General features: G+C 41.6%; 1 long non-coding RNA gene across 2 annotated transcripts in view; it reads right to left on the reverse strand.

Annotated features, from left to right (window-relative positions):
• Positions 1 to 5,793: 5,793 nt before the first annotated feature.
• LOC122757560 overlaps positions 5,794 to 16,706 on the reverse strand; it is a 44,608-nt gene continuing 33,695 nt past the window's right edge. The window contains exons 1-3 of one of the 2 annotated variants that reach the window (XR_006357634.1): positions 6,355 to 6,527; positions 6,199 to 6,277; positions 5,794 to 6,112 (exon numbers count right to left, since the gene is read on the reverse strand). This is a non-coding gene — a long non-coding RNA (uncharacterized LOC122757560). Of the gene's footprint in view, positions 6,113 to 6,198; positions 6,278 to 6,354; positions 6,528 to 16,706 lie in introns of those variants that run through there. The other variant, XR_006357635.1, reaches the window with a different exon arrangement.

Raw genomic sequence — 16,706 nt, forward strand, 5'->3', positions numbered from 1 at the left:
TAAACTGGCAACACTGGTGCCAGAGACAGCTGCTATTTATGTGTCTAAGGGTCACAACGTTTACTTTGTGTGAATATGTGAGTAGGAGTATGTGTATGTGTGGGTGTGTGTGTGGGCGTTATAAATGCCAATTGTAGGCGCCTTTGACAAAGGCAAATTCGTTTGAGCTGTGAGTCTCAAAGTTTGTCTGTGTGTGGGCAACAGCTAGTTACGTCATAGCACGTTAATGACGTCATCGAATTAGATTTATATATGAATAGACTCTCATATATATGTGTATTAATAGCATAAAATGTATAGGCAAAATCTAAATGCTTAAGAGGGCCAAGCACATTTCTTAACCTTCAGCAGCGACGCGGCGTTAGCCTTCGCGAGTCCCTCTTTTAATTGGGAAGAGCTAAGCAACAACACACACACATATACACATACACAGAGACGCACTAACGCACACTCAAACGTGGCTGGAGGCTATGTGGCTGCTGCCCCGCCCACTCAGCGCCAACCTTCGGCTCTGTGCGAGTAGCCTCGACCCATAAATACAAAAACCTGCCAGCCAGTCAAACAGTCTGTGTGAGTGTGTGTGTGTTGATAGTAAATGCACCGGCAAACTGAACTACCAAATAACATTCTAAAAGCGCTCACAAAGGCCAAAAAACCCTCCACGCACCGAGCCAAACGTAGGCGACGTAGAAAAGTCCTTGTTGCCTGCTGCCTTCGAGTAGGAAAAGCTGTGCCAAGTACATGGGCACAGGAGGTGGCATTACACACAGCCACGCACACACACACACACACACACACACACATACATAAAAACGAAAACAAAGCCAAGGCCAGTTCGGCATTGTCGCCAGCACAGGTGGCACAGGTGTAAGCCACCTGGCTGTGCGAAGCAGGCGCCATCGCTCGCCCAACTTAGTTGCAAGTGAATAATTTTCCTGGCACCAGCTAGAATCAGGCTACAAATTGATATTCATTTTTAGTGGACATATGGCAATTGAAGCTAATATAGAGGATTTGTGGATGTGAGAGTTGAGCTTGTGATGTGAAAATTGATTATGGCCAGGTTAGCAGCAGAGCCCGATTAGAACTCGAATCGCTTTCAAATTAAGCTCTTAAGTGGCTTTAAGATTTGCAATATTTGAGAAATATGCGAAATTACTGCTTCAATATGCATATGCAGTATATTAATTGACGAACTAATACCCTGTAATCATTTGTGGTTAGTTAGACTAGACGTCAGCTGCCTACCATCACTTCCTCGTTTCAATATAATGAAATTATACCCTGTAAGTATTAATTAAATTGTATCGCATGTGAAATGTAAAGGATATCTATACTGCACAAACAGAGTAGATAAATTAAAGGGTATTTAAGTAATGTATTCAGTTTCGTGTTTACATTTTAATTGTTCAATTGATTACCCACCGAAATCAAGAAGTTGACCCATTATCAAAATCAAATCAATTCATTCGATTGTCATTTATTATCGATAACTTTGGCCTGCTTTAATAAATCGATAAAACTAACTGTTTATTAGCAATTCGCAAACGAATTAAAGTTGAAACTCGAGATATTTGAGCAATTTTTGGCCCGCTGTGGTCAGCCGAGGCATTGAGAAAGATACTTTTTGACATGGGAAACGGTTTCACAGCTCCTATCTAAATTTCCAAGTGAACACGCTTATAAAACGCACAACGCTTATCGCCACAAAGCGCACTAATTCCAATATAAATAGCCGGCCAGTGCGAGCCGCAGAAGGCGCAACCACAACCACAACGACAACGACAACGGCAACGGCAACCGCAGGCAGCAGAGTCGCAGCGGCAGCCAACGAAGCCAAGGCAGCCGCTACACATAACAAATGCTACCCAATAAAACCAGTCCGATAACTGTTCATAGCCGATTAACCGAGCGGCACGCAAAGCGAACCAGACCAGAGACCAGAGACGTACCGACGGATGGACAGACGGACGGACGGCATCAGCCAGAGGCAGTTGCAACAGTTGTCGCTGGTTGTTTGATGAGCGTGAAATACAACAAAGTTGAGAACAGCAGCAACAGCAGCAGCAGCAGCAGCAACAACAAGTGCGATAGCCTATGGAGAGAGAGACAGAAGAAGAGCGAGAGACAGAGAGAGAGAGAGAGAGAGAAGGTGAAGGTGGCCACTGGCCAGGCCACTGTCTCAGTCCTCGCTGTCTGCGTCCAGTTCTGGCTGACAAAACGATCGTAAATAATTTTTATTTCATCTTTAAGATACGAAACTAGTCTGCGCTGGCAGCGCAGTCGGCGTCACCGTCGCCGTCGCCGTCGCCGTCGACAGCAGCTCAAGAATTTAAGAAAGTTTTTCGCAAACAAAAGGCGATGATGCATATAAAAACAAAAGCCATTGGCGGTATCTGGTAACAGAACGACAGAGCGGACTCTTCTCGGGCCCCGAGGCAGCCACTAATGATAGCCCTGGCTTCAGCTTCAGCTTCAGCTCGAGCTCCAGCTCCAGCTAGAGGATCAGCTCAGCAAAGGTAGCACAGGTGAGCGGCAAAACTTGGGCATAGATCATGCAACCAAATGACGTTTGGTCTGCGTATCAGCTCAAGAACTGTTGCTGTGGCTGTGGATGTGGATGTGGCTGTGGCTCTGGCCTTGCCTTTGCCGTGTGTGACCTGTGTCAATGGCCGCAAACGCAAACGCAAACCCAGATGCAGACACATGGCAAGCCAGGCCAGGGCAGGGCAGGGCAGGGCAGGGCAGGGCAGGGCAGGCAGACCAGGCAGCCAGTCGAGCTCATCCTGGCAGAATGCGCGCAATTGAAATGAAAATATTCGCAAATTGGCTGCGCCCTGCGACCGCTGCGATCTGTGCCTCAAACTCTTTCTTGCTCCCCACCTCGCCCCATATCGCCTCCAACCGCAACGCCAACAAGACGGCGATCCCTGGCTAAAGCCACGCAAATCCCAACCAGCTTTTAGGCTAACTCGACAACGTCGCTGCCTGCCAACTGTGGCTCCCAGCGATTTGCTCTGGCTCCGATGGCTCTACAGAAATAGTCAATGCAGCGGGAATACTTAGAGTGGATTAAGTAAGTAGAATTCGAATCGTAAATTAAGCTGAAACTGTGTTGGAAGACTGGTAGAGCATAAGAGAATGCTTATACTTATAAAATAGAAAATATTTATTTTATTTTATATTTTATATATTTCTAGAAATTCTATAAGAAAATACTTGCACCTGTAATTATATTTTTATACAAATCCATTGTTTATGTTAAATTGTATATATTGATTGAGATGATTTAAATAACAGTTTACATATTTTTTTCAGTGTTAATTACATTTATAATGGTTTCTAACACTTAAACACTATTAAGGAAACTTTGATTATTTATAATTTGTTTATCTATATTTTTTCTTTGATCTTCACATTTCGAGTCATATTCATATGTTCGATTACCTATGCTTGATTCGGGTTTCAGTTTGTTTTGATTACATTCCTTTATCCACTTTTTAGCTCACATCCTTTATCATTTAAAAAATAATCTAGTATTATGTTGATTATAAGTTGTCAAGGAAGTTATCCAAATTATTCGCAAAATAAAACATTGTCTTAGTCGAACTGCTCCTATCTTAAAATTTATTATATATGAGTTCTAAACTTATTTCTATAAGCTCAGCTTAGATTTTACAGGGTATTAGCACGTTCAGCTATGCTTACCACCACAAATAATTTATTTCTCATTTTGCTTTGTCGCTGCTGTTGTTGTTGTTGTTATTGTTATTGTTGTCGCTTGCTCTGTGAATGTTTTCATTTCCAGGCGAGCATGTCGATTTATTTGAATTTAATCTCTGGCTTAACATGTTGCGCTCTGCGGTTTAGTTCGATTTTACTCTTGGCTCTGTTTAGTTTTTTGGTTTTTTGGGTTTTGCTTGGCTGCTGCATTCAGCATAGACCGAGTTGATGGAGTCCTGGGTCTGGGTGTTAGTTGTGGCAGGTCAAAGAGCTGAGTCAACTGCCTAAACAGAGTCAAAATAATTGCAAAGCCCTATAAGAGACAATTGCAGATACCAGTTGGCCCCCAACTCGAACATTTACAACTAATAGATGCATTTTATGACCGACTATGTGTGTGTGTGTGTGTGTGTGTGTGTAGGAAGGTGTCCGGCATTTCCTAGGCCTCACTGTGCTTAGAGCTGAACTTCTAGTCGACGACCGCAGTGGAATTTGATTTATTTTATTTGGCGTTAAAAAGCCAAGCTGAATGATCATGTTTGGTGATCATCGCACTCGATACGAGCAGAACCAATGAACCCAACGGACGACGACGACGACGACGACGACGACGACGACGACAACAACGAAGAGCAACATGTGTATGTATCTGGGCTTTGCAATTGGACACGGATAGCTCAATAGACACAGCAACAGCAACAGCAACAGCAACAGCAGCAGCAGCAGCAGCAGCAACGAGCAGCAGCAAGAGCAACAGCAGCTCGTTGCCTTCGCCTCGCTTGGCTTATTAGATGAAGGCATATAATAAAAGTGTTGCGGCTGCCGTGGAGTTGCAAAAATCTGGGAATCGCAAGTGGGCCGGGAGGGAGGAGCTGGCAATGCCACAAACCAGTTGGTAAAAGTTGGCAAAAAAGCAAAGCAGCTTAGATGCATTTTTACAGCCAACAGCCAAGAGGCTGTCCCCCCCCCTTCCAGCACGGCCCATCCCGCACCGAGCCGCCGACTCAAACACCGATCTGTGCCCCGTTCAGGTTTACGTTGCGTTTGTTGCCTCGTTCGTTGGCTTTAATTTTTCCATTTGTTTTGGCATTTAAAAATGCGCTTCCTTGTGTGCCCATGAGAGCATTTCGCTGCATAGACACACAGTGTAATAGAGATAGTGACAGAGAGAGAGAGAGAGAGAGAGAGAACAAGCGAGAAGGAGAGAGAGGGAGAGTATGTGGCTGGCCAGCAGCAACTTCTTGCGACTTGGCCTTAGCTCTTGGCCAAATGCAAAAAGCATTGAATTCCATGGATACTATTGACCCCAGAGCTCTGGACGAGCACAGTTTTGGCAGTGGCTTCTAATGATGTTGTTGTTGTTGCTCTTGTTGTTGTAGTTGTTGTTCTGGTTGCTGCTGCTGCTGTCTTTTGTGTGTCTCATTTAAATTTATTAAATTATATTTTGCAAACGTTGACGGTGGCTGTTTAAGTATACACACACATCTACACAAATGCAAGAAGTTGTTGTTGTTGTTCTTGCACGGAAAAAAAAGGAAAACAAAACCAACAAAATAAACGCAGCGAATGCGCATTTCCAAGAATTTCGAGCAGCTGCTTCCTGTGCTCCAGCACAATTTTTGCAGCAGTTGTCCACAGTGCTGTGGCATGTAAATTGCAACAACAGCAACAATAACAACAGCAACCAAAGATACAAATGCACAGATACAAAAGCTCAGAAACAACGCACAAAATGTGCATCAGACACGGATCTTAACATTTAATAAGCACAGATTGAATGATTTGTGATATGTGAGCAAAGAGACGTAAAAGGAGATGCGCCGAGCGTGTGAAACGTGTTAGCAGCAGCAGCTAATATGCCTTACAGCTATTGTTATTGACAGGGTATATTGGTCAAATGGAAATATATTGCTATAGGCTGATGATTCTATAAATTCAAAAAATTCAACAAAAAATAAAAACCAAAGAAAACAAAATAATTCTAAATTTAAATATCTGTATAAAAAATTAAAATTAAAAAAAAAAATAAATAAATAAATAAAACATACAGTTAATATATATTAAATGTAAGTTTTCAATATCATATAAAGTTGCATGTAGATTAAATTGAATTTCGTTTCATACCATTATATTTCATTTCACTTCATACCATTTTAGTTACAGAGCTCTTACGACCTTCAAAGATCGTAGAGATCATCAAGCTAGCTCTTTTTATCCGACTGGTATTTACAGCAATTCGTTATTCATTCTTAATTATTATTTTGTGCTCAGCAAATCGATTTCCACTTCAGTTTGACTGATGTACAAAACGGATTCCTTTAGCTGTTGAAGTGTTGTGCTGAATAGCCAAATGTTTGTTGTTTGTTGCTCGTTGTTTGTTGTTGTGCATCTGTTTGATGGATATAATACAATGTGGCATGAGTTGCATGTTGAGTATGGTTGTCTATCTGCCTCTCTCTCTCTCTCTTACTCTACCGTTTTTTGTTGCGCTTTGCATCTCATTCTGTCAACAGCTGTCAGTCGACAGTTGAAGAGCGAACAAAAGGGAAGATCACTGTCAAAATTTGTATTAAATAATAATATTAAATAAATAATAAAAAAATGAAATGAAATGAAACAACATGTATATACATATAATATGTGCGTGAGCTTGTCCTCGACTGGCAATTGTTGTTGTTGTTGTTGTGTTGTTGTTTGCATTTTGAGGGCATTTAATGACTGAGCGACAGTGCCAGGTGAAATACGAACAGTTGCCAGATACCCAGACAGACCCAGACCGAAACCGAAACCGAGACCGAGACCGAAACGCGGACCGACAGGACAGACTCAAAGAGCTAAGCACAGACAGGTCCAAAAAATAAACATATATATATATACATATATGTATATAAAAAACAACAAAAAAAATTATGGAGGATGCGGCCCTGTGCACAAGGCGAAGGTGGAACGCGCGCGCCTGCCTGGAATGTCGTACCAGTCACAAAACGGAGACGAAGACGAAGATGAAGCTGCAGTTGGCTGAAAAGGGGAAGGAGAACGAGAAGGAGGAGGAGGAGATGCAGAAGGCCTAAAGCCATGCCAGGCCGCAAGAGCTCAAGACTTTGTTTTAAATATTTAAACTTGCTGCAGGATCCAACCTCAACGCCAACTCTGAGTCCAAGTCCAAGACCAAGTCCATGTCGACGGATCTTTGATGTTTTTTGCTGCACTGCCGATTAAAAAAAAAAAAATTTATAATGAGCGACGACGACGACGACGGCGACGACGACCGCACTCGTATTTTATATTTTTGCCTCTCGATTTTTCGTTTCGATTTCGCATTTAGAGACAGAAGGAGAGACCGAACGAGGCTCAGCTCAGCTCGGCTCAGTTCAGTTCAGCTGAGCTCTACCAACTGTTCCGAGTCCCTCGCTCCATTTCCCCTCCCTTGGGTAACCCTTTGGCACTTAGTCAGTCATTTAGTCATTGGCCCGGCGACGACGTCAGATTGCGTCTGTTATTATTTTTATGTGCTTTTTCTTTGTCTTTTGCACCAATTTCTGCAAAATTTACTTAAATGCCACAGATACACACATACACACTTACACACACACACGCGCACGCAACTTGTGAAGAGGCAAAGCTAACTGCAGCGCCTCGTTCTGGCCATGCACAAAAGATACAAAAGATACCAGAGATATACATATGCATGTACATGCATGCACCTTATATATATATATATATACACATATATACATATATACATATTTATATATATATATTTGTGTGTTTATTTATATGTACAATCGCTCTGCTCATAATCCACTTTAATTTGTCTTTTGGCTGCCGCTTTTGTGGCTCGCTTCTTTTTCCCATTCTTTCTTTCTGCTGTCGCTGCCTGCACGAAGAATTTTAATTGAAACGAGTTTCAGACTTCAGTACTCAACTAAACGTAGGCCAAGTCCAAGAGTCTGCCACTAATAGTGGCTCTGCCTCAGCCTCAGCTTCAGCCTCAGCCTCTGCCTCTGCCTAGACCTGGGTCAAGTTTGTCCAAATAAAACTCCCACAGTCAACGAAACTGGTCACAGCTAGCCAAGAGGTTGCCTCGACTGGCATCCTCCACGCTGAGCCTTTACCCTGAGTTGGTCTTTTTTCTTTTGCTCAGATGTTAGAAATTGGAGCGTTAGATTGGCTCACAGAGATAGAGTTTCATGTGGATGAACTAGATCGGAGATTTAGGATAATTATTTGGGCTAATGCTGAGTGCTACTATTCTTTATATATTATCCACATACTTTAATATATACAATTTTAATTATATAAAAGCTAAAATTCCAATAGCTTATTTGATCGAAATTTATGCCTTGTGAGAATCACATAGTAAGGCACAATATGAAAGTAAGGCGCTATTGCGCTTGGATAACTTTAAGTACCTTAGGTCTAATCGTTGCTGCTGCAAGTCTTTTTAGCTAGCTTTTGAGCATTATATAAAAGTCTTTATATGCATTCTTTAGAATTCTGTTTATTCTTACTGCAAACTTTTTAAGTATTCTTTAGTAAAAAATTTTCCGCTAATGGGATCAACTTTGCAGAGCATTAAATAGGTCGTCAGCAAGCCAAAACTTTGGCTCTGCGACTTTTCACCGGTCTTCTGATCAGCTTTTGGGCTAGAGAGCAAACGAACTTAACCGGATTCCATTTATTTTGACAATGGTGCTCGCATCTATTGAGCCTCAGAGCAGAGCTCATTGCCGTTTAGTGAGGCCAAACGCAAATATTGCTGACAAAACACTCGACACCTGATGCCATCTACTGGTATTCGAGCCCAGTTGTGGACGTGGAGCAAGCAATTTGTCTAGAGCTGACCAAACTGGTCGAATGCACGTGCAACAGCCGACAGAGTGAGAGAAAGAGAGAGGGCGAGGACACTTCTAAACTGGTCAAGTGCAGGAACAGGGACAGGGACAGGGACAGGGTCTGGCAGTGGCACTGGTGCTCGGACTGGGTCTGGATTGAACCTGAGCCGGTTGCTCAAAAACGACAAACAACAAACAGCAATTTGCAAAAAACTATTGACCTCAAAGTGGCAACGGCAGCAGGAGAAGCAGCAGGAGCAGTAGCAGGAGGGGCAGCGGCATGCGATTGGCGGTCCCTTCATATGAGTTAAGTGCCGTCTGCTAATTGAATTCCAATGGCAATACAATATTTTTGGGCTATTATGTTATTACCAAAAGATCGGCGCGTTCCATCGTCCACTGTGCATGCTCCATGGCTGGAGCCCTTCACTTGGTCATGGCAATTGGGCCGAACTTTCTTCGGGAGCCCACGTATCATTAAATTCACACCCGAAAGAAGAAAACCGAAGAGCAGCACAGGACTCAATTGGGAATTATGTTGTAATGCGTTGTGGTAATTACAATTTGTGGCCGGGTTAATGCGCATGTGCAACAACACGTCAACAGACGCACACGCAGCCAGTGCTGAAGTTGTTTGGCTGCTCACAAACAGAGCGAGGCAACACGGAGAGTGTGAGCGAGAGAGAGGGAGAGACGTGGCGAAGGGAGACCTGGGAGTCTGTGGCAGCAGGAATGTAATTTGAAACTGGCTATGCTTGTAAAATGGCCCAAACATGCGCCAACAGTGGCAAAGCAAGCTGATCAAGCGACAGTTTTTGTGGATAAGGCAACAGGAGCGCAGCGAGGGGGCGAGGGGGCGAGTGGGCCTAGATGAGAACAGAAGAGGGAGCAATGCATATGTATAAATGTTACTCAAGCCGAAGGTGCCAGCTCTCAGTACTAATTTAGTTTTAATTGTATGTTAAGTGTATTATATAATAAATAAATAAATATATATGTTTTGTTTATTTTAGCTAAGGCTAATAACTAGCAAATGATTAAAATAAATGCTTAAACATTATACATAGATGATATAAGATGTTATCCAACTATCCATAACGTCCAACTACAACTGGCGCCCAAACCCGCACAGCGCTCCTGTTGCAGCTGCTGCACATGGCCGTGGCGCAGGCGCTGTTTAGGCAACAGCAACAGCAGCAGCTGCTGCAGCTCGAAGTCAGCGCGCACGCAGGTGCTGAAAACTTAATTATTGTATAACGCACGACTCGTGCAGTCGGAGGATGAAGATCGGAGGATCTGGTTGCTATAGCTGCTGCTGCTGCTACTTGGGCTACTTGGGCTACTGAAGTATTCGCGGCAGCAGCCACCGTAAGTATTTGAGTTAATTAATATTTTTTGCCTGCTGCTCGACTTTGACGTCTTGTTGTTGTTGTATAAAAATGTTTTATTAATTTTGTTAATTAATTTTATGCCATTGAGCGCTGATAAATGTCAAAGCATATGAGCTAACCAGCTCTGGCCCTCTTTCTCTCTCTCTCTCTCTTTGGGTTTTCACCTTTCTCATTCACTCCAGCTGTTTGCTATTTCATTCGCACTTGCTTTCACTGCGTTTGGCGAACTGGTTTCTGTGCGCGCAGGCGCCAAAGCGCATGTTAAGGCTAATTGCAAACACCAAGAACAACAACAACAACAACAACAAACAGGACACTCGGCAATTAGCGCACGCGCCTAATTAATTAAGCCAGCAACAGTTTTTCTTTTCTTCCAGCTTTCGCCCTATTTCAAATCATCGGCCAAAGTTGCTTAGGATGTGTGTTGGCTGTGCATACCCGGTTTGCATACATACGAAAGCACACACACACACACACATGCACAGGTTTAACTGTCACTGAGTGTAACTATTTATGACTTAAACGAATTCGCCGTTGCATATTCTCACAGCCTGCGCATCGAGTTAGCTGAAGAATGTGGCCAATGCCGTTGTTGGCGCACAGTGGAGCAAGACTTGTTAGCTTGCGAAAGTCTATTACAAAATATTTAGAGAGTTTGAAGAAATTTAGTAATTGAATGCGTTTCTTAAAATAGGAGAATCTAGAGCAGTAAATTGACAATCAAATATTTTTTTAATATTTAAGGGATTTTCTAAAAGGAAAGAATTAGTACAATTAGATACCCTTATAAGTCTTTTTTCAAAATTTTTTATAAAATTTTTGAATTAAAAAAAGTTTTAATTTAGAATACTTCTAAATGTTGATAGCTTCAGATACGGGTCATATTTTTAACTTCCAATATCTATAAGCTTCTGAATTATATTATATATATTCGGGAATTTTTTTACCCTCACTAAAAAATGTGCAAGTGCTTTGCTATCTCTGCCCCACTGTGCATTGTCGTCGAGCTAAACAAGTTTTCCCCCCCAAGCAGGCCAGACATGCATGATGAAAAAAAAAGAGTATGCAATTGAATGATTGATTACTTGACTGATTGATGATTGAAGGTCTTGGCTTCGCTTTAAGTGACTGCCGACATGTTCACTGGGTGTTTCGGTGTTAATTACAGCGACAACTCGGCAACTGAGCAACTGAGCAACTTGGCTGCTTGGCAAGTGCCTTCGCCAACTCGAATAGCTGACATCAATTAAGCATAAATAGCGCATAAATAAATAAGCAAATCAACTACTAAATATGTGCATTCGACTATAATTAATCGCTGTCTAATACTGTCACTCATTCACACGTATTTCTCAACGCTCTTGCATGACTCTGGGTTTTCTTGTGGGGCGGTTAGCTTTCGATTGTCATTGAGAACTTTTACGCAACTCTCAATTGCTTCAGGCACATTAAATTGACTGACTGATGTAAACAATATTAAATAGAGCATTTGAAAAGACAAGTCGGTTACCAGTGTAGTTAGTAATGATGAAAGATATTAGTCTGAAATTGTCATAGATGTCAACTGCTTTTCACTGATTGACAAGGCGACTGACTGATGGGGTGAAATAAATTAAAGTCTACTGCTATTGATTATTAATGGATTATCACTAAATTTGTTGATTGATTGACTAATCGCTTGACTACCTATAATAGTCTAATTGAATATTAAAATAAAGCAAACTTACTGACTGACTGGTTGAATGGCTGAGTAGATTTATTTGTCGACTGACTGAATGATGGGGTGGATGATTGACTGACCAGCTTAGCTGATTGAGGAACTAAATTGCTCAGTGGTTGACTGATTGATTGAGCAATCGGGGATGTAAACAATTTACAAATTAAATTGACACAATTAAAAAGCTGTAGAAGAGACTGTTGAAATGAATCGCTGAGTGATTGACTGACCTAAGTAACTGAGTGCCAGACTCATTGATTTTCGACTGCTTGATTGATGGACTTGCCAACTAATCAGGTGGTTGATTTGTAGGCAATTTAATTACATGTTTGAGCTTCTTAAGGAGCTGCTTAAATGTATAATGATCTAAATTGTTGAGTGATTGATAGACTAAGCTGATTGACCGATTGAGGATTCTGTTTAAGTGACTTTGGCATGAATAACTACTTGATGAATTGATTGACTTACAAACTAAATAATTGGCCGAATAAATAAATCAGATTGTTAATCAACACACAAGCCATAATTTAATAAGTCTACAGCCTAGTCGAGTATTTTCAACTGCCAAGTTGTCAAGTACCCATATGCCCTGCAATAAATATAACGATTTCTTACAAAATTTTTCTATTCATTAAGTTCAATTGAGAATCAATTGCAGAGCATTTGTTAGTCGATAGTTTAGTTAAGCTGCATTGAATATTTGTTGTTGAACGCATGCCGTTGATAAAAGCATTTGCACACACTCGCAAAAACACATTCAATACCCACACACACACACACACACACTGGCACACTCACCCACAGGTATTTCAATAGCAACACGCAGCTGAATGTAAAATGCAAACAGAAATTGCATGATGCTCGCTGCTGTTGCTCCTCTTGCTGTTGCTGTTGGTGGAGCCCAACTCATCGTTCGTCCTGCCCCCTGTGCTGGCTCTGTGTTTACACGTATGCTGTGTACAAATACGAGTTTTATGTATGTTATTTACTCAAACGGTGCAGGCTGGCAGCCGCCGCAACTGTGAGCACGAAGGATGCATCCAGCAACGAGGCAACTTTGTCATTTGCATAACCTCTGAGCGGAGACAGCGGCAGAGTGGGGAGTGGGGGGTGGGGGGTGGGGAGTGGGAAGTGGGGTGCCAACGCTTTATTTTAAAGCAATTTAAAATATTTAGTTGCAATTACATGTCAACAAATACGGCAGGACACAGGATAGCGAGCCGAGCACAGAGAGGACAGCAAGGACAACAGCGCCAGCTCGTTTTATTTATTGACAAACACGAATACAAATACAAATATAAATATAAACACAAAGGAGCTATAGCTATGCTCTTTAGCATGCTAGCCATTTGAGTGATTCAGTGGACACATGCTGCACTTTGAACTCGATGCAAAGCAAAAAACAAAAAGCCGAACATAAAGAATTGAGAGATTTTTGTATATTGCACAACGGTGCGTATGATTATTTTAAGTTTGCCATGGCCAAATATTGCGCATACGCAGCTCGGGCCAGACCAGTGGCAAAAACTAGAGACGAGAGTCTAGACAATGACAATGCCAAACGGCAGACAGCACAGTTAAAGGCAAAACACACACAGAGACAGAAAGAGAGAGAGAGAGAGAGAGATAAAGAGAGACAGTGGGAGAGAGAGGGTGCCAACGAGACGAGACGTCGCCGACAAATGGACAGAAGATTTAATGGAAAAGTTGCTTCTGTTGTGGTGGATGGCAGGCTGCTGCAACAAGGATCCAGCTCTAGCTGAATCAGGCAGGCAAACAAACCAAACTGGCAACAAATAAACGCCAAAGGAACACCGGGCTCAGCGAGCAATGCGAGGATAGCGAGCAACGAGCACTGCGAGCACCTTTAGCCCATGTTGTCTGTTGGCTTAACGTTGCCTTTCATATGCCTGCCACATAGCCCTGTACATAGAGGCAGGCATTTACTTAATGTGCGGCTCGACTCCATGTTGCATGCCTCCTACTGCTTCTGCCCCTGCTGCTGCTCCTGCTCCGTCGTTGCATGCAGCCACCTCGCCAAATGGCAGGTAACATTCAACGCAATTTCGCCGACAACAAAACATGAAACGAAAACCAATGAACGCCGCCAGCAGCGTATAGTTCGCCGTAGTCTATTGTAGCTCTGCCTGCCTGAGTACGCTGCCTCCGCTCATTGTCTGCTTAAAGTTGGCCTGCGAACCTAAGTTAGTTGAATTTGCAACTGAGAGCCGAGGCCGAAACTGTTAATTATTAATTGCTGCAACTGATCGATAAAGATGCCTGACTACTTGGCTGCTTGACTGCAATCTGCTAACAATGGGTGGCTAAGGATAAGGCGCTTTAGCCTTTAATGAGAATCGCATTGAAAGGCGATACGATGATACGATGGCGTAGAAATAGATTGAGCTTGGATTAAATAGAGCAATAGGGATTAAGAGAGTGATAGAGCAGCAAGTAGAAAAACTTATAAACTGTAAAAGAGAAAGGGAGAGAGAGAGAGACAGAGCAGAAATGAAGAAGGCAAGAGAATAAAGTTAAAGGATGATTAAGATTCAAAGACGATTGTGATCAAATAAACTTCTACGATATATGAGTGGAAGACATAAAATAATGAGCAAGATGGAATAGTGAGATGGAATAGTAGAGAAGTGAGACAGAGAGCAGATGAAAAAAAAAGAAGGGAAGAGTATTCGGATATAGAAAGAGGAAGAGGAAGAAAAATATAATAGAGAGCTAGATAGATAGATAGCCTTAGAGATATTAGATATCAGAAATTATTGATGAGCAGACCAGAATTACAGAGTTAACGAAAAAGGAGATTTGTAGCTGAACGAGAGAGAGTGAGAGAGAGAGAGAGAGGAGAGGGAGAGAGAGTGGGAAAGAGAGTGAGAGAGAAAGAGTGGGAGAGTAAGAGGCACAGATAGACTTACGGCAAATGCGAGCATCAGCTTCTGAGATAAGATAAGACAAAAGTAAGAAACGACGAAGAAAGAGTAGTAGAGAGCGAAGCAGATTGAATACTGAAGATCAGATGCAACTAGAGTGAAAAGATGAGCAATAGAAATCACTGAAGAGTAAAAATATGTATATGCTAAAATATCAGCACTCTGCCAGTTTAGCGATCGAGAGTGAGAGAGAGCTATCTCTATTCACTCCTTTATTTATTGATATTTCAGTTTATAATTGCAGCTCTTTCCACGTTAATTAACTTATTCGTGTCTGCAGTGGTAAATGGCTCTTTTCATTTAGCTAGTTTATTTATTTAATTTATTATCAAAATAAGCCGAGCTACAAATAAACAAACAAATGAACGAACAAAAGGGGGAAATACGGCGCCCAGCCGAGCAACCCTTTGATTACGCATTTACCGAATGTGTTATTTTAATTTATAGCCCGTAATTTGCAACAAAACAGCAGCAGCAGCAGCAGCATTGGCGGCAGCGGCGGCGGCACATGTGACACTTGCAACAGCAGCAATCAACAAGAAGAAGAAGAGTAGTTAAGCATTTACAATTTTGCAATATTTGAAACCGCAGCCGGCTAACCGACTATTGGGGCACGTTGTGATGTAGATGGCGGTCGGCGCCACGCTGTGCACATGTCATTACACTGCCCATTACAGTGTGAACACCTCTGTCTCTCTTTATCTCTCTCACTCTCTCTCGCTCCTTCAGCCACACCACATGCCATATGCACCCGAACAATACTCCAAACAGCTTCAATCAACAGCTAACAGCAAGCATACAATATGTGGGTGGTGGCAGGATATCGTTGATTCGAGCCATTGTTGTTGTTGTTGTTGCGCATCAACTCTGTTAACAGCAACAACAGCAACAGAGACAGCAACAGAGACAGCGACAGAGACAGAGAGACAGCAACAACAACAACCAGCAGCACGTCGCATCATCATCAGCCGCAGCATTCAGAGAGACGCAGACTTATTATGTGAATTTATACGCTTGGGCAAACGAGATGTGTGTGTGTGTGTGTGTGAGTGTGAGTGTAACATCCTTTGCATATATACATATACATATATGCATGTGTGTGGGTGTGCTGTTGCCCGGGCAAATGTTATGCAAATTTGCAACGAGCGCGTGTGTAAATTGTTGTATGCATTGTTACCTTATAAAAACAGCGTAATTTTTAAATGGATTTTTCGCAAAAAGTGATTTTCCATACAAATTAACAAAAAACAAAGGATAGAGAGAGCGTGTGCGGGAGAGAGAGGCACAGAGAGAGAGAGAGAGAGAGAGAGAGAGGTAGAGAAGAGGAGAGAGAATGAAGTGTATATGTGTTATATTTGTGAAAATGTTGTGGAAAATGCGGTGAAAATGTTGCATTGTGATATGCCATAAAAACTGTAAGTGGAGCATAAGCGAATGCTTAATGCTCTACGTAGTAGATACCCTATACAAGTTTAAATATACACTTGAAATAACTTATAGAACTTAAGCTCATATTATGTGGATAAGCATTTATACAATATAAGCTAATATTTCAAGAGGGAGGATTTATTTACGTTTCATTGGTAACTCTATTTGTCTCTTGACTATTATAAGAACAAAGGCTTAAAGATACTAAATAAAATACCGAAAATGAGACAAAATACCCAATAGTAAGCGAAAGCTATTTTGTTTGGTTTTACTGCTATATTGCTGTAAATACCGTAATATTCTTATATAGCCTATAACCCTATCTATTAGGATCTCCTGTCAATAATTTTTGTTTTATATATTCTTTAAAAAGAAATATATCCTGCACAAAATGAGAAAGTTCCAATAGAAAATATTGAGATTTCATGGAAGTTGAAGCGAGACTATTATAATAACTACTGTATTCCCAAATACATAATAATTATAGCAAACAAGAGACAAAATATAATACCTTATGACAAGCTTTATATATTAACTAAAGGACTCGCAGCTAACTATAAAAGCGATTCAAACTATTGGCATTTTACCTTTCATCAGATTGGCAATTGGATAGGTATACAAATATGTATGTGTGTATGTATTGCTATAGAACATATACATATGCATA

Source organism: Drosophila mojavensis, unplaced genomic scaffold, assembly GCF_018153725.1.
Source record: "Drosophila mojavensis isolate 15081-1352.22 unplaced genomic scaffold, ASM1815372v1 contig_74, whole genome shotgun sequence".
Taxonomy (NCBI): Eukaryota; Metazoa; Arthropoda; class Insecta; order Diptera; family Drosophilidae; genus Drosophila; species Drosophila mojavensis.